At 42.7% G+C, this 23,854-nt stretch overlaps 1 long non-coding RNA gene across 1 annotated transcript in view; it reads left to right on the plus strand.

The window, feature by feature from the left end:
* The window catches only part of LOC115337118, a 34,634-nt gene that overhangs the window by 6,623 nt on the left and 4,157 nt on the right, over positions 1-23,854 (plus strand). The window contains exon 3 of the long non-coding RNA XR_003922031.1: positions 2,595-2,837. This is a non-coding gene — a long non-coding RNA (uncharacterized LOC115337118). The remainder of the gene's footprint in view (positions 1-2,594; positions 2,838-23,854) is intronic.

Below are 23,854 nucleotides of genomic sequence, written 5' to 3' on the forward strand. Positions count from 1 at the left end.
GTGGTTGGGGAAAGTTCAGAGTCACCCAAATGACTGTCCCGATTAATAGGTCTTCTGCATTTTTGATTCATCTGTGTTTGCACTGAATACCTTTGCTTCACTGACTGTGGATTTGTATCTTTGCTTATATCTAAAGGGGGCAAACCCCCGATTTTCTGAGAATGTGGTCTGAAGATTCTGATCTTGTGAAACCACTGGTAAAAAAGTCGTCATCTTTAGGTGCGTTTTTTTTCTACAGTCTGCCAAATTCTGTTAGCTAAAGCATGGCCAAAATGTCACACTACGCATGAGAAAAGACAGCGGAGTAACCTTTGCCAGCTGCTGTGTGGGACACTGACCTTTGTACAGCTCGGAGAAAAAAATGGACTATCAACTCCCTGGGGAAAAAAAGGAACATTTGATGGGTTAGGTGAGAGAGAGGCTGTGAACAATCTCTCACTTCAGTTAAAAATTGTTTGTGATCCTGGTTTACTCATTGGAGATGCCCCAGTCTCACTAGCAACTCTTCTGTGTGATTGCTGTCCCTTAATGTTGCCCTTAGCTTTGGTATCATTGTGGCAACTGATAACTGAACTACTTTAAAATTGGAGTGACTGTTCCTCTCTGCTGTGACACAGAGCAGCCTGTGGTTTTCTCTGCAGCAAGGAGCCATGGCATGGACAAGGGGGAATTGCTGAAACTGCTTTTCTTCAGTTTCCACTGGCAAACAGGGATGTCTTTTTAAAAAATAGTGTAAAAAATTACTGCTACAATAGCTGGGGAAGGCAACAGTGCAGTTCACGATTTTGCTGGCTGTGGGTGCCTCGCAAGCTATCTCCACAACATCAGCACAGTGGTTGCCTTAGGATGGAAATGGCACTGGTTAGTGGGAAGCTGTTTGGTCTTTTGTGCTTGTAGCAGTACTGCTAAAGAGAGAGGTCAATCTAGTTCTGTCGTTAGCTTTGTCTGGGTCGTGTAGTTTCATCCCTTTAAAATGAATCGTGTTTGATCCAGAAGGAAATGGGCTCCTGTCTTCGAAGGCTTGGCAGGTTGCTTTTCAGGACCTACACAAGGTCCTTGGTAGAGCTCACGCCTTGGGGCTCTTAGACGAAATGTAGCGCTTCACTTCCTCTGGCTGAGCAGGACACGGTTTACCATTTTTGAGAAACCACAGTTCATCTTTTCATTCCGACGGTACTACAGAGCTGGCTGTACTGGCATTAATCCACCTGAGTCCAGCAGCATCAACGAAAAAAAATGTCTGTGAGAGAGAGACTGCCCAGATCAGCAGTGACACCAAAGACGTTAGTGCGTGACCACAGCCAAGAAGTACCAAGTTTCTTCAAATCCACACCCTGGAAGCCCCACCTTCTTTCTGTTTGGTCCCTGAACTGACTGATTTAAAAAAACCAGTTCTGCCTTACTTTGAGCAATCCAGTCCTTGCCTTCTTTGTCCTTCATACATTTTTGAAACCGAGTTTTCGGAAGCTGTGAAAAACAAGTTCTAATTGAAATGAAAGCATTTTTAATGTCTTCTGAAGTCAGGGCTTTCTTGTCCCCAAATGGCATTTTCTGTTGGAAATCATTTGTCAAGAGTCAAACGAATCCTCTTCAAACAATTACAAACTTGCTTTCTTTTTCTTAGGAAGGACTGATGTTGTCATCAAGGTCTGGTAATTGCCATTAGCACATGAATGCCACAGCTTGAGTGTGAAATACACATACTGTATCATTTTTACATTTCACAGCTCTAAACGCACTTGTGTGTTTGGGTTTTTATTCATTCCCTGAGCAGCATGCTGTGTGTTGCCTCTAGCTCACGCCTCTCTGTAATGTGGTTTTACTGGTTATTCGATTTCTAAGACCCTGTCAGAAATTTAACCTTTTTTTTTATTTATTTTTACTTTTCTAAATAGTGAACTGTGCCATAATATTTGGATGTGTGACTGTTCTGACGGAATTTCAGGTATCTGGTAGTTAGTGAGTGGGAATAAAGCGGGTTTGTTTGACCTGAGAGAGTCAGTGAAGAAAAACAGATTCTAAGAGAGATGAGTGTTGTCTTTTTGAGAAACATTATTTTATTTTGTTAGTAGAACTGCTGAATAAACTGTCAAAACTCTTTCAAGCCTTACCATGTGGTTCCCAGAATAAGTGATTCTTTTAGAGGAGGAAGTATTCATGCACAGTTCTGGCATTTCAGAAGGCTAGCGTTGTTTCCTGGGCTTCAGTGAAAATCTCTGAAATACCCTCGTCTGGGTCACCGCTGCCGATTTTCAGCAGACGGCTTGAAAACGGCAAGTTTGCAAACCTTTTCTTCTGTGATTGGATGCAAAGTATCTCCTGGTGTCTTCCTCACTGATCCTGCCTCAGGACAGGTATTTCATTATGTCAGGAGCGTGTGCCAGGAAAAAGAGGTTACTAGCAGAATGCCACTTTACCAGGATGGTTTGTGCAGGCACCCAGGCTACTAGGGAGGAAAGGAGATGGTTGCTCTGTTGAGATTTGAAACGGCTGTAGCGCAGCACTGCCGACGTGGCCCACAAGCGGGTGTGTGTTGCCCATCCACGTCGAGGTGCAGAAGGCAGTTTCATTTTTTGTTCTGATCTTCTTCTTAGGAGCCACCAGAAGGAGCCACCACAATGGAAGGCACTGACAATGGCACAGACAGAGAGAAGAGGAAAACCTCCATTGTGGAAATTGTAGCAGCGTACGAAAGTGAACGGAATGAAAAATTGGTGGATGTTCAGTGCTGTGCAGATATCCCACCATGTTTTATGCCACTGCTGTCCACTCAAGTGCTAGCTTCTGGGATGCAGATTTACCCCTGAGGAGCAATCTCCTTTCACCAGCTATTGCAGGTGAAATGCAATTAATGGCATCTCCTACTAATCGTCTCCAAAACTGGAGAAAGTTATCCCACTTTAGTCTGGGAGGGGGAGAAAATTTGGAACTAGTGTAAAATAGTGAAGTTCAAAGCAGTATATGTCATTCTTGTGTTCTTGAACTGCCCGTACCACAACGTGCAAACCAACCTGCATTCAAGAGGCCAGTTCCTTTAAAATTTGGCACTTTTCTGGATTTGCGGTATCTAAAGCGGGTGGACGGCGTATTTCCTGAATGTCATCTCTCTTGCTTCCAGCTGTTTCTGCATAGAGCCATGAGGTCTGTTTTGGTTTCCGCACGCAGGTGCATTGCACTGGAGGTTTAAATGACAGGTTCATCCTCTCCTGGCAGATCTTAACGGACAGGTTCTGAAAATATTTTTGTATCTTAGAGTAACTAGAATCCAATTAAGTAAGTGAGAAAAAGAAAAAGTTATTTACCGTCCTGCCAGCATAAATGAATTTTTTGGAGAGGTTGTGTGTCTGAGCAACACAACATTTGACACTAGCCCGTCGGTTACATACAAACTGCTCGGCACAGTGGTAGCCAGCATAAGCGCTGCTTGGGCAAAACTTTACCTGACCTCCACAGGCAGTTAAATAACATTCCCTGGGACCTGTTCTGTTGCTTCGTTCAAAATGGAAGGATTCCTCCAGTTCCTGCTGGCTTGGCAAAACAAAGCTCCTGCCTCAACATGCCACCAGACAGAGAATAATCCTTTCTCTTAAAAATGAGTTGTCAGTGGTATAGATTCACTGTGCCATGTAGAGAAGGAGTGTTCTTCAGAAAACAGGGTCACCAGTCACTTTTTATCCAGTACTGAATCACTCATGAGGTTTGGAGAATAGAGGCGATGCTTTAGGTGCTTTTTGTCATTTGTGCAAACCTCTCCAAAGGCAGATATCTCAGTGGAGACCAGTGTCCTCTGGGATGCTGACGGACTGGCTGGTGTAGCAGGGCTGTAACTCACACTGCACAGGTCCAGGACGGCCACAGGCTTTGACATGGCACCTAAGTGGGTTAGCCAAGTAAGGGGGTTCAAAGACAGCCAAAGCTGAACTTGAATAATGGAGAGTATTGTAGTGTAGTCCAGTTACTCACCCTGGCTTAAATTCGGCAACATCATGAGTAACTGCCGGGGTTTGATTCTCCAGTCAGTTTGCCAATTTGCCAATTCCCAGTACATGCGGGACATGCTGGGTGAGTTTTCCTAGGAAAGCTTTAGTTTCTTTGCCTATCAACCTCATTTTTTTCTTTCCTGCTCAAAACTGCCTTAGGAATCTACCCTCTGTGGTATTTAAATGAGTAGCATGAGAGTCAAGTTGTGAGTGAAGTGCAGTCACTGAACAGTGACAAGAAAAAACAGCATGTTAAGCTGTAAGCAGCACCTGGCAACTTTCACCCAGAGAAGCGTACCATGTGAGCATATTATTTGTTTGCAGCCACAAGGGATGCGGAGAGTATATCGGTAATTTTCAGCTTGCAAGGAGGAGGCACAGCCGGCTTCTGTTTTGACACATCGGACTGCCAGATTTAACAAATTGGCAATGAGGTGGTTTTTATCTAAGATTTCTACAGTAAATTAATTAGCAATTATGTTACACTGTTCTTGCACGTTGCTCATCTCAGAAGAAGTGAGAGGTGCTCTGGATAGTTTTGGGCCAGAGGAGTCTGTGTATTCTCGAGGAGCTACACATGCATGCTGCTGTCGTGAGATGTGTTTTGGACTACATCTACCAGTTGAGTGTGCCTGTGCAAAACCTGCTTTGATTAGATGCATCCTTTGGGCAAAGCACAAGGTTTGAAGGTTCAAGTCTCTTGCCTTTGGCTAATAGACTCCATCAGGGAATGTTAACATTCTCTCTATGGAGGAAAATGTTCTGTCACCTTGGCCTTCTTGAATAGGACTAAACACATTTTTAAAAACCTTCAAAATGTGTATTTAGACCACATGTGAAACAGCCTTCTCCAATGCAAGAAATTGAAAGTTCTTGCACTGCCTTGTTTTACAGATGTGGTCCAAACGTGTCTAAAATGTAAGTGTCTGTTTATAACGGTACCATAAATAGCTATCAGAAGAATTAGGTATTTGGTTTGGGTAAATACACAGAGACAGCAAAGTATGAAATCTTAAGATAATCACAAAGTTTGGACTCGCACATTTAAAGTTCTGATGCGTTCTGCCAAGCTAGTGACCAAGCTCCACTGCTGTCTACAGGAGTGAATCTGACTGTGTGCCGCTCTCAATTCTTGTAAGAAAGTGGAGATTCCTGTTCTGTAATTAAGGACAGAATTGTGTCCTGGAGCTGATGCTGTAGTGGTGGTCCAAGTGGTCATAGCACATAGTGAGGTGTAATACTGACGTTGGAAGGCGTTATGGATTTTTGTTGGCCTATTGTGTCAGATGCTCCAGCTAAATACTGAATTAATTCTTCAAAGACGCCTATTATAGTGCTCATATAACTAATTATCAGTCATACAGTCTGTTGGATGTAGAGTTTCATGGTTTTTCTCCTATGTGAAGCTACAACAAAGAGATTTTACATCTAGCACCAAGAGAGGCTACTTTGGGATACTTCATGCTGGTAGAGGAAGGAAAACAGATAGCCAACTATATATATAACCTTTTCTGTAAGAGTGTGAACCTTTTGTGGGGTAGATTGTGTTTATAACGTAAGCTGTGATTTAGCTTAGGAGTGTGGTCATAAGTAATGCTGGCTCACTGGCAGCTGGGGAGGTAGGGTGCAGCACTCTTAATGCCCGGTAAATGCTCAGCTTGAACTGTATTTTCCTGAGCCCATTCTGCTTCACAGCAGTATGAGACAGACCAGGAAATGCACCTCCGGGTAATCAGGATACCTTCTGGGTGATTAAAGTGACTCTGCTTTTGACCTTTGGCCTTTCATGTTATCACACCATCCACGGTGTGCTAATAATCTCACAAAAATTCATGGCTTAAGCAAGGCATGCCACACCGTGCATTATAAGGCTTTTATTTTGTTCTGTGCTGTGCAATTGTAAACCCTGAAAGCTAAGCCCCAAGACTAACAATAGCAAAGGAGCCCCAAGAGAGAATTTCCTCTAGACAGATGACATTCTTTTCTCCAAGTGAGGGCAAAACTGTGCGGTTCTGGTTCTGTGCTCACCCATGTCCCTCCTGCAGGTCTTCCAAGAGCACTTTTGACATTGCAGGTGGCTTTGAACAGGAGTTAGTTGTATCTGCTTACTTCTGGGTTTTTTGTTGTTTGTTTGTTTGTTTTTTTTTTTTTTTTTTAGTAAGAAAGCTAATTAAAGCACTGGAATAGTTGTATAAACCAATCACAGGCTACATTTCTTCCCCAGACTTACTTGTTTTTCCCCCAAAACACTGCTGTTTCAGTGCTCATCTGTCCTGTTGACAGAGATGGGTTCAAGCACAGAAAACAACAGGTCCAGGGGTCTTTAGAAAAGGCCAGATTCTGAGGATAATATCTCGGCAGCCAGAGAGGTAGGAGAGAAAACATGACCTGAAAAAACCAGAGGCAGGAATTCCCACTGACGCCTGGAGGTGCCTTACATCTGAAAGCCTTACTGGGCGGCCCAGCAAAATTCATTAGAGCACAGAATAAGCCTTTCTGAGGTGGTTCACCTGGATTTCATTCCCTTAGGATCTGGCTGGTGCCATAGCAATGCATGGTTGGGATTCTGCATTTTCTGGATGTTGTGGGTTGAGCCTGTCCAGCAGCTAAGCACCCCCACAGCCACTCGCTCACTCAGCCCTCTCCCACGGGACAGTAGAAGGAAGGTAAAAAGACTCATGCTTTGTGATAAAGGCAGTTTAATAGGCGAAGCAAAAGCTGCGTGCACCAGGAAAGCAAGGAAGGGCTTTATTCGCTACTTCCCATCGGCAGGCAGATGTTTAGCCACTTGCTGGAAAGCAGGGTCTCAGCACATGCGACAGCTGATTGGCAAGTGGAGGAGGACAAAGGCCATAACCATGAGTGTTGCTGCTTCCTCCTCCTTTCCTTGAGCTTTTGTTGCAGATCTTGACATTATATGGTATGGAATACCTCTGTGGTAAATTCACGTCAGCTGTCCCAGCTGTATCCACTGCCAGCTTCTTGTCCACAAGAGGACAAGGTGGCAGCGTGAGGAGCAGAGAAAGCCTTGACACTGTGCAAGCGCTGCTCGGCAATAGTCAAAACACTAGCGTGCTGTCAAGGCTGGTTTAGTAACAAATCCAAAACACAGCACCTTACGGACTACTGTAAAGAAAACCAGCTCCGTCCCAGCCAGTACAATCTCTACCTCCTATTCCGTATCATTTGTGTCATGCTCAGGTCCTCCACTATCCAACAGATCCTCATCAACCAGCAGCCTTTTTCCATCCTTTGTTATACACGCCTATATCCTCCCCTTACTTTATGGACCGCCCTCATCAAATGTCCATAAATGTCCATTGACTTCATTTAGTCCATGGCTTGGGCTCCATCTGTTACGGTGGTCGCTCAGGACGGGAGAGGCAGCATGTGGAGTTGAGGTGCTGGGCTCCAAAGCGAGCTCAGCTTGGGTTACCACTGCGCTTGCCCAGTTTCTTGCGAGGCTTGTCCTCTGTTGGATTGGGTGCTTCCTACTATGGTGGCTTCTACAACATACAGCTCAGATTGTGAGATACAATAGTCCAAACATAACATCCATCACACTGGGCTAGATCTGGCTTCTCCTCTAGTTGTTTAGAGTAGGTAGGAAGAGGACTGGTCAAGCCACGATTGAAATTGTGACAGGTACCGCAAACTGCTACTTAGTGGTTGAAGTCTTTTGTCTTCACAGGATACAACACTTCCACAATGGGGAAAGGAGAGTGTTTCGGGATGCAGGAGTGGTCTTGGACTGGTCTTGCATTTTCATGAATAAAGGACAACTTAGTATATGCACCCCTACAGAAATAAGTGATCCAAAATGTCACATATATATTCTGTACGAAGTTAAGCTAAATAAGTGGATACTGAAAACATTATAATGTTACAGTGCCCTAAGGTTGTTAAATTACAGTAATATCAGTGATAGCTACATGAACTGATTGTTCAAGAATTCCTATTCTCGGCTTAAGAACCATAGCAAAAAAATCCGTGTGGCTTGTGCACAATAAAAGAAAAAAGAAATAGTCAAAGGCACCAAACAGGAAATGAATTTACTCTAGGATTTTTGTTTTCAATTTTATTCTTAATGAGTTAAAAGGAATCTTTGATAACTGTATAGTTTAAAGAAAGTGTAATCTGGAGTTGTTAGAACGGTAAGGAGCGTCGAGGCACACAGCAAAGTGCTGTTAACTAGTCTTTCTGCTAATTTCAGTTATTAAACAAGAAGAAGAGTTTTACCTTCTTTTATCTACAGAGTTTCTGAGTACGTAAGAATGACATTTCCCAAAGGCAGAGATGATTTGACTAATTCAGTCACTGACTAAAGTACATTATGAGTATACAGCTAGGTTTGCAGATACTGCACACAAACCTTCACCCTTAATTAGATTATACCAGAAGTAGATAATGGTTTTACAGTCTGCTTCTCATCATCTTATTAAGCGTAACACCATACGGACTGGAAAGAAGGTGGTTTCGTATAATCCTATGTGGGGTCATATGGTTTGAAGCAGTCTGTGAATCCGTCTTCAGAGGAACACATTCAGGAATTTTGTGCCGATCCTTTGATCTGTTCTGAAATGTCCCTATTTTCAGTAGCTTTCGAAATGGGATAGTGCCACCCAAGCTACCCAGCTGCGAATGAGAGCCACATAGAGTCCAGCTGTTCTTGCCTTCCAGTTGTCTTAATGAGGATGAAGAGGGTGGAGAACTGTTGTCATGAATTGCAGTTGTACCCACGATTGCATTAGGTTTTATGACACAGAGGTTTATCAGCATTTGAAGAAAATAATTGCTTTTCTTTTTTAAGTTCAATGAAGAGATTGGGACTAAAGGAACATAGTAACTTAGTTCCAGTATTTCAGCTCTCTTGGGTGTTGGTATAAATAGCTTTGGGAATATGGAGTGACCGGGAAGACAACAGAAAGAAACAAGTCAACCGGCTCCACTGGCCTCTTTCTTGGAACAGGCTGTCAACATCGATAAACAAAGTGCATGATCATTGCTACTAGACCAGTTTTGGTGTCTTCCTAAAACGCTGATGCAGTGTTAGCTCTTGTGATCTCTGTTCTATTGATTTATGAGGAGAGAGGATGCGTTTTTATTCCAAGAGGATTTCTGTTCAAGGTGTGATGAGCTCAGAGCATTTGCTAAGTGTTTCAGGCTCTGGAGGTGGGGAAGACAAGTCTTCAGTGCTTTCCTAATGTGGAGACAAACCTGAACGTGACCCATACAGCAAACGGAGATGCCAACACTTAGCTTTTGTAGTTGCTCTTGCAAATGGAAAGAACTTCATGATTTTTTCTAGGAACCAGCTCTTCCTTGAGCCTGAGTCTCAAAACTCACATGCAAATGCCTAGCTTTATAAAAGTGAGCATGCCTTTTCCAAAACTGGTTCTGAGTGGGGCTTGAGCCTGCAAGCTTCATACCACGAGTTCTTTGAACTGAGATTCACTGAACACAGGGACAGATCATTTTCTGCTGTGTGGTGAACCTCGTCTGCATACTGGGTGCATATGAATTTGTGAAGAATATGGCTCTAGTAAAGTTGCTACACAAGCTAATCTTGAAGCAAACCACCGTTATAACTACCTTTATGTTTCTGCTCTTGTTGTTAAGGTCAACATGTTTTGTTGTGAATACACTGGCACTCTTTAGAAGTGTCATGTAATGATTTGATCTTGCATTTTAACTAAGCAAATGACAATATTCCCACTTGTTTTCTGGATGCAGGATCAGACCTTATTCTTCCCCTCTCTTATCTCTGCAAAATTCCCCGACCTACAGCTATTTTTAAATACTGTGCTGCCCATGAGCTGAGCGTCTCCAGTCCTACCTTTTAAACTTCTGTTAGTCTATTCATCAAATTCAGAAAAGGTTGGGAGAGAGTGACTCCCTGGTTTAAAAACTGGAAGTGTAGCTATGAAATTATAACTCTCTGATGAAGAGGAAGAAGTTGACATTTTCAGCCTTTTCACGTCAAGATTTTGGCACAGGGCCTCATGTTCACTGTATTGTTTTATTAAAGCTGCCCTACTTATGTCAAGAGCTGTGCAAGATTTTCATTCAAGTTTTGTTCCCCAAATACATTTCTAAACCTCATGCAAAATGAAAGACGGTTCTCTAATCGTGTATTGGGGATTTTTTTTCTCGGATCCGAGAATTGGCTGTGTACAAGGATGATAAGTGTGAAGCTATTTTTGGTTGACAGGAAAGCTCTTTAGACAAGCTATTCACATGGCATTGGTGTGACTCTTGTGTGTGATCTTATACACAGAAAAGACTTGTATGCCATTTTCTGACATTCTTCTATAATTGACCTGGAATACGTAAGACTATCCCTCTTGTATAAATCATATTACGTTTATGAGTAAATATTACTATAGAAGCGCACGCGCCTACAGAGTATAAATGCCCCCCCCCCCCTTGTTTTGACTGTAAAAGAAATGAGAGAGAAGTATAGAGGAGTATTCTAAAAAGAATGCATAACTTAAAGCAGTAGTTTCTTAAAAACTACAAAATGTTTATGTTGCAGGCAAAAATTAATAGCCAACGTGGAATTCTCCTGAGGAAGATAAAAGAAACTCGGAGGAGGATATCTAGAAATCTTATTCTTTTCTTTTGGTGGAAGCGGGTAAATTCTTTGGGGATTTTGGAACAAATGTCATCAGAAGTGTCACTATGTATAACAGTGCATTACTTTAATGACTGTGTTGTTCTAGCTCCACTCATGAAGGCTGGCTGTTTTTATTCTTCCCTGAAGTTTTGATTTGCAAAATAAATACACTTCAGGCAACAGGATTCTTGAACTGTAGTAACGTACACTAGAAGTATGTAGGTTCCTCCGGCAAGAAAATTGAAGCTCCTCTACCTACAACAGATAAAATTACTACTCTTGAGTAAGCCATCCTGCAGTTCCTGAAACTTGCCAGACAAAAATTTAAACCTTACTTACTTTATGCCGTGGTTAAATTCACCATCCAACTTTCAGTAGGTGATTGATGCTGTCTGTTGCATTTTTTTCAAGTCCTAGTGGTAAAAGCTAGGCATTTCTGTTTCCTAACCTTCTAAAGACCGTGATAAAACCTACTCCGTATACTTCAACATTTCTCTGAAGTCAATGATAAGATGAATTTTAATGTGAGATGTGCAGAATTCTAATGTAGCTCAGTCCAGTTATGTTTTTTTTAACATTTTATAGAAGATGAAGATACCTTTTGCAACACAGATACGTGTATGATGTGGAAACAACTTACTAATGAGTCAGTAACAGCTGAGAGTGAAACACAAACATCCCTGCTCTAATTGCTAGATGAAAGCTCCTCCCTGCCATGGAAAATGTACAGATGGAGAGGGAACTGTGGTAGTATCTCTCTGTATGGCAAACAAAAGGCATCAGAGATGCACATGCTTTGGGTCAAACCATATTGTTGGCTTTCTTTCAGTGTGCTTTTTGAGACTCAGACATGTTCCACGTAGGGAAGAAAGGCCAGCCTCGGCCTTAGACTACCTATTTTTAAAGCCCTACCTTTTTTCAGGCACATAATCAAAAGGCGAAATTGCATAACACTCCACTTAATTCATTCTTCAGAATAAATCAAGTGGGATTGTCTTTAAAGAAAAAAATGCTTCCCGTGGCTTCTGAAAACCCTCAATAGTTTTCAGCAGTTCTTGAGTCCAGCTGCAATAGCAACAGTATAAATAGTCAGCAATAAACAAAATGTCTCAGCTGTTTTTCCAGTGGGTGTTTTAAGAACTGTCAAATTCTTGTGCATGTTGTTAATCTCTTCCGCAAGCCCTTCTTCAGTTTCTCTAATGGTTTCCTCTCCATTTCCTTCTGTCTTTTGGTAATGAGATGCAGTTCAGGACTTAAAAAAACAGTTAAAGGTCACTAGACACCAAGTCAATTGAAAAAGAGCCTTAGCATCCAAATTCCACTGTATTAATGACATTCTAATTAAATACTACACAGTGTTTTGTACTGTATAGATGAAAACAGTGTAGGAATAAGAAAGAGATTAGCTATGAACCGGGACCTGCGTGGTCCCTGGGGGATGAGAGGCTTGCTGAGCCTCCACAGCTCCAAGGACTGGCAAGCTTGGCCGGGAACCTCATGCTGTAAATCGTACCAACGCTGGCAAAAATCCTGCATTCATTTTGGGGTAGCTGTTTTGCCATGCTGTCCTTGGCAGCTATGTCGTCGTGGAAGGATGACTTGAATACCCTTTTAAAATCAGACTTTTCACGTAGATTACACCTCAACTTGCTGAAGATGTTGAGCCAGAGGTTTTTTGATCAAAATATCAACAAAAGTTCCATGAGCCCTTGCTAAATCCAAGGTGAGATTACAGCTAACCATGATTTTCCTCAAGAAGATTTGGAATATAAAGTGAAGTAGGAACAAACACTTTCTAGAATCTGGAAATGCAGCTTGCAAACAGAAGGAAGCATGTATCCTTCTGTGATTCCCATGCATGAGATTTCTGGTGCTAAATTACAGCCAGCATTAAATAAGTGATAGTGATAGTAAGCTGGGGAAAGTCAAGACCATAAGAAGCTATACTTAATTTATCTCCTCTTTTGCCACTGTAGTAAATGGGAGCAGGGCCAATGAATGACCTACCCCGGATTCCAGCTTTTTCACCAGATTGCAGTTTCCTTTCCCTTTGTTTAGCAACAAGAAAAGGCGTGTAAAGAATTTGGTTGGTTACTGGCTTAACGGAGGTTTACTGGCAAAAACAGTGGGTAAGCTGTCTCGGATCCTATTGCCCTAGCCAATATAAAACATAGCAACACTGTTATGTAAATTAACCGGTTAGAAAATACCTAGAAGTTTTCCTCAAGTTTGAGAGCAGAAATTTTAAAGATACTGCTGGAGATAAGTCTCCCAAGTCAAGGCAGACTGTCACAGAATCATGGAATAGTTTGGGTTGGAAGGGACCTTTAAAGGTCATCTCGTCTAACCCCCCTGCAATGAGCAGGGACACCTTCCACTAGACCAGGTTGCTCAGAACCCTGTCCAACCTGACTTTGAATGTTGCCAGGGATGGGGCAACTACCAGCTCCCTGGGCAACCTGTTCCAGTGTTTCACCACCCTCATTGTAAAGAATTTCTTCCTTGTGTTCAATCTAAATCTACCTTCTTTTAGTTTAAAACCATTACCCCTTGTCCTGTTGCTACAGGCGCTACTAAAAAGTTTGTTCCCATCTTTCTTATAAGCCCCCTCTAAAAAGCCCCTACTGAAAGGCCGCAAGAAGGTCTCTCCAGAGCCTTCTCTTCTCCACGCTGAACAGCCCCAACTCTCTCAGCCTTTTTTCATAGGAGCGGTGTTCCATCCCTCTGATCATTTTTGTGGCCCTCTTCTGGACCTACTCCAGCAGGTCCGTGTCTTTCTTGTGCTGAGGACTCCAGAGCTGGATGCAGGACTCCAGGTGGGAGTCTCACCAGAGCGGAGTACGGGGGCAGAATCACCTCCTTCAACACACTGGCCACGCTTCTTTTGATGCAGCCCATGATATGGTTTGCTTTCTGGGCTGTAAGCACACATTGTCGTCACATGTCCAGCTTTTCACCCACCAGTACTCCCAAGGCCTTCTCCGCAGGGCTGCTCTCAATCCCTTCATCCCCCAGCCTGTGTTGATGCCGGGGGTTGCCCCGACCCATGTGCAGGACCTTGCCCTTGGCCTTGTTGAACCTCATGAGGTTCACGTGGGCCCACTTCTCGATCTTGTTGAGGTTCCTCTGGATGGCCTCCCATCCTTCAGGCGCGTCAACCGCATCGCCCAGCTTGGTGTCATCTGCCAACTTGCTGAGGGTGTGCTAGATCCCACTATGTCATTGATGAAGATGTTAAACAGTACTGGTCCCAGTACGGACCCCTGAGGGACACCACTCTTCACCCACCTCCATCTGGACATTGAGCTGTTGACCACTACCCTCTGGATGTGACCATCCAACCAATTCCTCATCCACTCAACAGTCCATCCATCAAATCCGTATCTCTGCAATTTAGAGAGAAGGATGTTGTGGGCGACCATGTCAAAGGCCTTACAGAAGTCGAGACAGATGACAGTCAAGGCATGTAGAGTTACTAGCTGAGCTAGTGACTCCAAAACCAAAAGTTATTTATTTTAACTGGGCAACATGAATGTTGCCAGAAAAGAATGTGCTACTGGACTGTTGGTTCCTGTTGTTGTCCCTGCTTAAGCCTGCCATGTACTTGTAACTCAAGCATGGCTGCCAAGTGCTTCATCTGACACTGTTTCTTGCCTTGCAGTTAGTAGATGTTCTGAACTGCCTCTACTTTCTTTGGGACATAAGCACCATGCAAACTTAGCCTACAACTTACGCAAACCTAAAAATACCCTGCTTGCTGTGTTCCACAGAGGTGAGGAGATTCAGTGGTTCTTGAGGTAACAGAAGCTTTTGATGACATTGATTTCACAGTGCATGATAAAATGAAATATTTTGCCTGTTTGTCTTCATTTCGAAGAATGGATATTTCTGCTGTCATTTACACAAGAATTACAGAGGAGTTAATTGATTAAATGTTAACAGACTTACTGTTTTATAAACAAAACAGTATTGGTTTATGAACTTACTGTTGTTATAGAAACACCAAGCCAGAGAAGAGTTTAATCCACATTTTTTTGGTAAAGCTCAGGTCTCTTAAAAAGCCTTGGATTACAAGAATTACCGTATGAATTTGCAAAACTGGTAACAGCATCTTTTATGCAAATCCAAGGAGGTCAAATCTTTTTTTGGTCTTGTGCTTCCTTTTGACTTTTCTAGCTGGAGATCCATATCTAAAGTTCGGGCTTTTCTTCAGCTTTCACTTAAGCTCATTGCTGCTGACACCCCTTCTTCCCCACTAGAGGAGGGCTGAAGTTGACCGGGTTATATCTCTATCAGTTTATATCTGTATCCAGCCAGCAGGAAGGATATTGGTCCTTCTTAACCATTCAGCTTTTCTGAAGAGAGTCAGTGCTACACATCTCCCAGGGTGCTGGGAATGCCAGCTGTGAACCAGCGTACTTGTTTCTAGCTAAGGTGACTTTGTTCTCTTTTAAGTTTCTGACTGTGCCAGAAGTGAGACTGACCCTTTGTTTAAAATGTAAAAGAATTCTGTGCAGCAAGACTCCGGTCTGGACTTCAAGTTGGTTGAGACCTGGGCTTCTGGATGCAATTGTTGGTTTTGTTTCTAGCTGGTGTATCCACCATGCATGCAGATGCAGCAGAAGATATGGCAGTTCAACAACTATTCCTGTTGGTGGTGACTTTTCCCATGAAATGACTGAGGCAGAAAATGACAGCTAAGACAAACAGTGTTAGCGAAACCTGTACTTTTCCAACAGCCCCATACAAGCAACCGTGCTTTTGCTGAAATGCAGATTTTGTAATGTTCGGTGGTAGGGAGCTAATTGATCTCATATTTTGTATTACCATGAACAAATGTTCTACTCCATATCTGTGCAAGGGGCTCAAATGGGATTTCAGAAGATGATTCTCTTGTAAAGGTTCTCTTCTAGCATAAACACTTGCATACCGGAACACATTGGGCCCTCCCCTAATGGCTGCCTTTCTTGTCAGCCACGGGCCTTTCATTTCCTAGCCATGAATGCGGAAGAGTCACTCAGGCTTAGATGAGTCTGATGAAGGTAACAAATTGCACACATTTGGCCTATTTCTGGCCTATTAGTTACGACCACACTAGAGCTGTTCAGCTGCAGAAACCTGAGGTTTACCCACCCCTTTTGCCTTTACTTTCAACACACACTCATTTGCAAATGTGTTCCCGTGTTTCTTTACAAATGCCACGCATAGACAGAGCAAGCAGTATGCAACAGCTACGCGATGCACTTGCAAGTGTTTCCTAACCTAAAGAGGTTATGTTGCACCTGCACCGCAGTTTATTTCTGTGGAGCAACTGAGGTCCCATTCCACAGTCGCACAGGCTTCACTCTGGTGAAAGGAGAGATGGGTTTCCTTCCCACCTGAATCAGCATTGTTCCTGATGCACAGGCAGGAGGCTTTGCAACCCAAAATAGTTTGAAATGGTGAGACTTAGACCCACACCCAGGAACTGGGCTGCACTTCTGGATTCACCAGTTTAGATATAGCCTGCTCCTGCAGTTGTTTTATTTTTATTACTTTGCGTTATTCATAATTTTTGTTCAGTAGAGGGCCCGTGCAGGAGCTGACAGCTATTCTTTGATACGTCACATGTCATTATTTTGGGGCAGTTATGTCCCAGCCTACAAAATTAAAATAGAAAGGGGAAGGCTTCAGGAGCTTTAAAATATTTTCTGCATTTATTGTTGGAGTTCTCCAGTTATCACTGGAGGCTTTGGATGGAAAAGCCAGTGTGAGGAAACTACTAAAATAGGACAAACCATAATTTCAGGTCTAAAGCGTCCCCAAGCTTGATACATAAGAATTTTTTTCTTTTTTTTTTTTTTTTTTTTTTTTTTTTTTACCAGAGCTGTGTAGTAGAAAGAATGAAGACTTTGGGCAGGAGTACCCTCTGGTTTCTGACAGTTACGGGCACAAATCTGGATTTCAGTAAGGGGTTGCCTCTAACACAAGAAATGTTCAAAGTTAAGGCTGCTCTTCTTACCTGTTGCACTGTGTGATGTGTGGGAGTTACTGTGCACCTGTAGTGTGTCCATGCCTTCTATATGTCCTGCAGGTACAGAGTGTAACAAGCACCTCCTGGGTGATGAGGAGACCCAGCCTTTGACTGATTCATTTCCTTTTCAACTGGATTAATCTTGATTGTATTCACTTCACTTTCTGCCACCGAGATAAGATAAGGATAGGTTTCCTTGAGGCATTTTTGTGTCTTGCATGTTAGGCAACACTGAAATGTGACTAGCAGTGACTGAATTCCACTGAAAGGGCAATCTGTTCCAGCACCCACACGTGGAAGTCGCTCTGGCACTTGATTGTTCACAGTTCAACCCAAGTTTTGTATGTGTATGTGAACAATTTTCTTTTGCTAGATATTCTTCTGCATCTTCTATTTGTTCTGCAGGCAAAGATTGTCGGTAATAGAGATTCATCTCCCATATGAAAAGCATAGAAAAGGTCTAATTAAACGATTTTTTTTTCATTCTTCATCTAGATAACTTTCTTAACCTCTCTGCATCATCTGGCAACTAGGATATAGCATCTCTGTTCCTTCCCCGTCCAATTGTCCTTATAATTTTTATTATGTTTGTTATTATTATGCTATTTATTACCTTTTAAAGAGTGATGCTTTATAACTATTTGTTAAAAAAAAAACATATGGGAGGAGAGGTATCACCAGTCTTTGGAAGGGTATTTCCTCACTGTGTATCCCAAGGGAGTTGTCTCCTAGGAGAAGACAATGGGGGAGGGTCAGAAATAAAGGTTGTCTTGTTAAACTCTCTGGCTTGAGCAAGCTAACGTCCTCTGTGTGCAGGGTGCAGAGCACCATAGGCAGCTGTGGACTCTGCTAGAAGAATTCAGTTTTGCACTGCCCAACTCTGTGTTGAATCATGTGGGATTAAGTTGGTTCTTAGCTGGTACCGAACTGCTTTGCCAAGTCAGGAGAGAGTGCCGAACCAGCGCTCAAAGAAGGTGCCGCAAGGCTGGAAGTGAGGCTTCCCTTGCGGCTGTGGTCAGAGGGTTTCCCCAGTGCCTTCCTGTCCCTGGTTTGCTCGCTCAGTCTTCTTTGCAGGCTTTGGCACTCTCATCTTGATACAAATGGTTGCACTCAGGTTAAACTGGCTGTGGCTTATGGTGCGTAGAAATGATTTAAAAAAAAAAAAAAACAGTAGAAACTTGGCTCCTGTTGAAAAGCTATCATGATTTATCCACCTGTTTAGACACTTTGTTCTGTTTTGAATCTGTCTGCCTTAGCAGTACCTATCTGCATTTAGCCCTACTGCTTCAGAAGAGGAGTTGCAGCCTGTATGCTCTCTTGTTGGTACAAGGCTCAATTTGACTGACCAGATGCAGCCATCTGAAGTGTGTTAAATCTAAATTCAGTCTGACAAAAAGTTGGTTTCCGTGCCTATAAACATCTAACTACTTGAGTTCACAGCACCTGAGCGTTGCCTTACAGACTCTCAGGAAGAAGCTGTTCCCAGCCTCAGGCTTGACAAAACTCACTTGGCAGTGTGCTGTCAGAGACGGAAAACCATGAATAATGTCCACACATAGCTGCCGTTTCTCTCCATAGGGCTCTCTCATGGCCAGAGTCATGTGGCATTAGTAGCTGCAGCATGAGTGTAGGCATGTATCAAGTGGTACGTTCTTTGCTTCAGGCCTGGCTTGGCTGGTGTATGGATTCCCTGAGTGAGGACTTTAATGCCTTTGGGCAAATGAGGGCATTTGCACTCATTTCAGTCTCTGCCAAAGCCTTTGAAATTCCTATGAGGCTGTGGGATAGCAGTGATCCTTATGCAAATTAAAACAAGAAGATGTTAAAACTCAGCGGAGCAGCGCTTCTTAAATACACAAGTCTTGCAGAGTAGCAGGAAACTATTCTCACGTAGACAGCAGGCAAGGGTAAGGGTTTGCTTCATAGTTCATCACTCGACTACTGTCTTTCATTGACATAATAGCAGTGTTGCTCAGTCAACCTGCCCCTTCAGTGTAAGTCAGTCTAAACAATGTCTTGAGAGATGCCAAGGGTGAAGTTGGTGGCCATTACGTTTGTAGAAATAAAATCATCTATTTTCTGAGAAACGCCGTGGAAGTAAATCAAGAGGGAACATTTGCAATTTGTAAGATTTAGGAGCTAGGTCAGGGCAGGCAGGGATTTAATTTAATTCTTCCACTGTAAGTCTTAGATCAAAAAAGATGCTTCACTTGGTCCAAGATTAAAGATCTCATCTTCTAAGTAAGATTTAGGGTTTGCCAGTGGTAAGTGAGAGGGAGATCAACAACGGGAGCTGTGGGAGGATGCGTGCAGACATACCCATGTGTTTTTTCAGAAACGTGCCCGGTAGAATGAGAAAGAGTGACACAGATTTTCGGGTGTGGATTAGCAGATCAAACTGACTTAAATGCAGCACTGTGATCTGCTTTCCTTCTCCGTTTCCTCTGCTGACTCTGTCACACACTCAACGTGCAGCTTGGTGTACTTGCCTTACATCCACTTGTTCTGGAAGGCTGAATTTCAGCACTTTGCAAGTGAAAAGCAGAGCATGTGTTTCCACAGTGCTCCATTTAACTGACTCCATGTTTCCTGTAGAAAGAATCCCTTCCTACTAAGGCAATGCCTACAGCAGTAGTGGCACCAACAGAAACCAGTGCCCATTGAATGTGTAATGGCATGACATGGACACTGATTTGGTATGTCAGGTTCTCCCTTATCTCTTACTGTAGCCCAGTGTACTTTTCTTCTTATAACTGTTCTGGTAGGTTGCTGGGACAGTTTCATTAAACATTCACCTTTAAGAGTCTATATAACAATTTTGTGGTCATTTCCTCACTCCTCCCAGCCCTTACAGCAAATTTCTGTAAGAAGATTTGACACTCAGAATGACATACAGCAATATGTATAACTGTAACTTTAGTTGCATACACACTCTCTTATATGCATATGTATACACATATTTATACATACATGTATATGTACATTCGTGTGCATATACACACACACACCCCCACACACACACACCCAGGTGTGTGTAAAACTAGCCTGGGGACTCCCATTTATGAACACATAAACCCACACATTTATGGGCTGCTGTCTTTTCTTGGTGCATTTTATTTGACATTGAGCTTCACAGATAGGAAGTGTGCAGACTCACCAGGAGGATCCTAGATGACTGGGAGTAAAAATGTGATGGTCTTATTTTGGAGGGGCCTTCATCTGTTCTCACTCTGCAGATTTTTATGGTTTTCAATTAAGAACTTGTTAATACCAAAGGCTTTGGTAAATACCTTTTGTAACAGTTGCTGTTATTTGATAAATAGTGACCTTCTTAATAGGGTTTCCCACGTTTTTTTGTCAGCAGTGCCAAGTGTATTTTTGCATAGAAAAGGGGGAAAAAAGAAACATACAAACCCTACTAATAGCAGAGTAATTTTGCATGAAATATCTTGGCACAGGGGTCTGTTCACCTCTTTCTCACTCAAAAGGAGAAAAAGTTCAGGTGCATTTTTTTTACATAATGCCAGAGTTTCTATTACCTTTCACATCATTGAAACAGTAGCAGAAATGCATCCGGTTTAACTTGCCTGTGTGAAGGCATTAATTACCCAGAAACTTTGTGCAAGTTCAGAGAGACTGAGAAAAACTGCGCCTTATTAGCTCTTCCTCTTTCAGGCTTTGTTCCTTTATTTACCCAGATGCACTGGGTTCTGCTTCATCATACCCTGCATGAAACTAAAGCTATCACAAATCATGCCAGAATGTCCTTTTCCAGCCCACTATAGTTTTTTAGTGGTTTGAGAAGCTCTCTGGATAGTTAGGGATAATCATGTTATCATTGACTCTCCCCCCACTGAAGTAATTCTGAAATATTTCACCTACATGCTAAGGTAAAAAAGATCTGTGAAAGAAATACAACTAATTTCTGTTTCTGAATGCTGGGGCTGAGTTCAGATAATTTGTGATGGGACGACACAAGTTCTTAAATAAACAGATAAAATTGCATCTGGTTAAATCTCACTGGAAGAGATTTTTCTTGTTATAATTACATTATCTTAAAACCACTGATAAAAGATCTGCAGTGGAACATGCTGGGATGAATTAGTGCAGTAACTCTTTCATTAGGATGATTTAAACCTTTGACAAATGTCATGGCATTAAGATTTTATGCAGAGCCTGAAGAAATGGCTGCTGGAAGAATCAACAGCCTTTCTAAAAGTCAGCACTTTTTGCCTGTCTTTCTGAGACCACTGGTCACTCTGCAATATTAAGTGACAACGTTGCTGTAAGAATTACGTCCCTGTGTGATGTTTCGCTTGGGCATCTGGCCATTGCAGGAATGAAACTGCCGACAAATGCGATAGCAATCTCCATCACTGCGCTTGGGTATGGTTCAACCGTCCATTTCCATTTGGCAAATATTCGTAATAAGTCTCCCTCAGGGCAAGTAACCTTTGAAAAATAATATTTTCCCTGTGAATTTGCTACAGAGATAGCTGCTGTAATATGTTGTTTGCGCAGTAATATGTACCGATTGGAGATTCCTTCTTGCTTTCCACCATGTCTCTCCTCAGTCCCTCTCTGACAAAGTTGCAAAGGCAGCCTCTTCCCCTCTTCCACTCAGCTCAGATCTGGCCCCTTTTCGAAACCGGTCTGGACTTACTGGGAGCATGCTTGCACTGTCAACAAATCCCCCTGCCCATAGTGCTAAAAATCACTTCCTCTTCTACCAGTTTGTACCACCCATTTTTAGTAGATTTTCATCATTAATCTTTATTTCCGAGGAACAATGAAAATGGAAAGAGTCGATTTGCTCAGAATTTACCAAAAAAGCATTGCTAATTTTAATCCCGTAGTAAAAGGCTACCAAGCTGTATTTATCAGCCACATTGCAAGCATAAACGGCAAACTACAGACCAGAAATGAGGAAGTTTTACTAAGCATACAGCTGCAAGGGATTATGAACATGGAAACAAAGGTTTAAATCATTGCAGACAAACTATTTTCTTATTAAACAAACTAACTCAATCCGTTTCTCTTCTACACCTTCCGTTTATATAGAGGACAACGTATTGTATGGTTGCTCTGGATATTTAATCAAAAGTTTAGCAAAAAACTCTAATGCACCCCTGCCCAAGTACCCTCTTTTTTTTGCAACTTCTCTTACACCTTCCTTTCACTTGTTTGCAGTGTGACTGTGCTGCCAAGCGGCTCATCTTCCTCATCATGCGTGACAGTGATAGCTTCATTTGGAAGAAGCAGCCCTACAACTGTGTCAACAACAAAATCAGAAGGAAATTGTTTTCCTTATTATTATTGTTGTTGTTAGTGTTCTTCCTTTGTCTCTGATGTCCAAGTCAAACCGCCAGGGCTTTTTAAAGAGAATCTTGTGCTACAAGACCAGAAAATTGCCACGGGCAGCAAGAGAACATGTCTGGGCATCATCTTGCTCAGATGGTTTAACCAGAGCAGAAGTTGCTCCTGTTGAGTTCCCTGCAGGAACAAGAAGGATGCTGATGTGGCGACAAACACACACAGGTAGCGCCGTGGTCATGAATAAGGCAGCAAGCAAAGGAAGACAGACATTTTTAATTCTACTGCTGAGGTAGCAAAGGCAATTATTAAAATGGGAAGCTATGTTACAAAACATAAACCAAACCACTTCAGCCTGCTCCTTTAAACAAGTATAGTCTCAAGGACTGGTCTCCTCAGAGATTGCCGGAGGTCTTAGCTGGAGTTGTGGGCCTCCGCCCTCAAGGGTACATGTAAAGAGGCTGCTAAGGGGTGCCAGCTGGCAAGGTGGCTGGGAGGTTGAGGGTTCTGTGCTTGGAGGGTGCTACAGCTGGGAAAGGGGAGGTGCCTGTGCTTCGGTGATCCCATCTTCCATTTGCAGGAGCGGGAGGACACCTCCTGCTGTCCCGGGGGTGATGTCTTGAGCAGCCCTCCTGGCCCCCTTGCAGGGAGAAGCTCTCTGGCGTGGGTGCAAGCGGGGGGCACAGCCGTGCAGACACTGTCTGACTCTATGCAAGTCACCTGGCTTCCCCAAGCCTTTTATTCTGTGCCTGTGCAATGGGGACCAAAGCACTTCCAGGCCCTCACAGGCCACTGAGAAGGCCTGCGTGCTAAGCCAAATGGGACCTGTGACTACCCAAAAGATGTTAAGGCCTGCTAGCAGTGCCAAAGTGTAGAGCTGGGAGAAAAAGATGAACTTAATGAAGTTCCTTGTGTTTGTGGCGTGTATTTTTTCTGCATTTTATTACTCACTCCTGTTTGGACAAACGCTTGTTATGCCAGGCAGTAGTACTGCTTGTTCCGCTTAGCTGAGGTGAATATTTACAGCGGGAAAACTCTAAACCCCATCATTCTTTTAAATCAAAATGCCATGGGAAACATGGGAAAGTGCTTTCAGTAAAAGCTTCCACTGATGGAGCATCTTCCAACCCTAATTGGTTAGAAATTCCTTGGTCGTTTTTAAGTTAAATCGCTGTTCATTTATCCATGCCTCTCTCACATAACCAATGAAGTAGCTAGCTAGATGTCTGCTCAGAGACCTGAGCTGTTATCTAAAGCAGTCATGGAGCCTGCTTTTTTAGTAATTCACTGCATAACCTTACCTGTTTAAAAATGTCGCTTCAGCTGATCACTTCTAGTTCAGTTGTTTCAAGAATGCCAATCCCAAGTTATTAACCGTCGTGAACTAGGTACTCAAAATCATGACTTTAAAAAAAAAATCTTTCTGTTCCTGCATGCCTCCAGGGTGTCAAGCTGGCGTTGTTGAGAATACTGAGTTTTACCTAGAGTTGTGAAGGCTAGACCCTTACCACTTCTCTGCGGGAAAGCTGAGAGTGTAAAACAGTGCCAGCTGCTGCAATGTTGAGAAAAAAATATTTAATATTAATTAGATATAAGAATTGGAAACACATGACTTTAATAGTGCACTATCGTTTGAAATGGAAAAATAGAAAACAATGTTTCTAATTGAAAGGGAAAAGTTGAAAACAATGTTTCTACTTGAAAGGGAAAAGAAAATACTGGCATTGGAGTACATAGAGTCAGTTCTGCGCACAGAACTCTTTTTCTCAGAGAGCTGTCTCCGTGTAAGAGCCTTGCCAGCTTCAAATGAGAAATATTTTGTGCATAAACCATAATTTTTTCCATTGTCACTATTCTAGAACTCCTCTGCATCTGAACAGGAGCCTGGGGGGCGGGGCAGGGAGGGGGGAGGGAAGGCAGTTTTTAGGAAAC

Source organism: Aquila chrysaetos, chromosome Z, assembly GCF_900496995.4.
Source record: "Aquila chrysaetos chrysaetos chromosome Z, bAquChr1.4, whole genome shotgun sequence".
Classification (NCBI taxonomy): Eukaryota; Metazoa; Chordata; class Aves; order Accipitriformes; family Accipitridae; genus Aquila; species Aquila chrysaetos.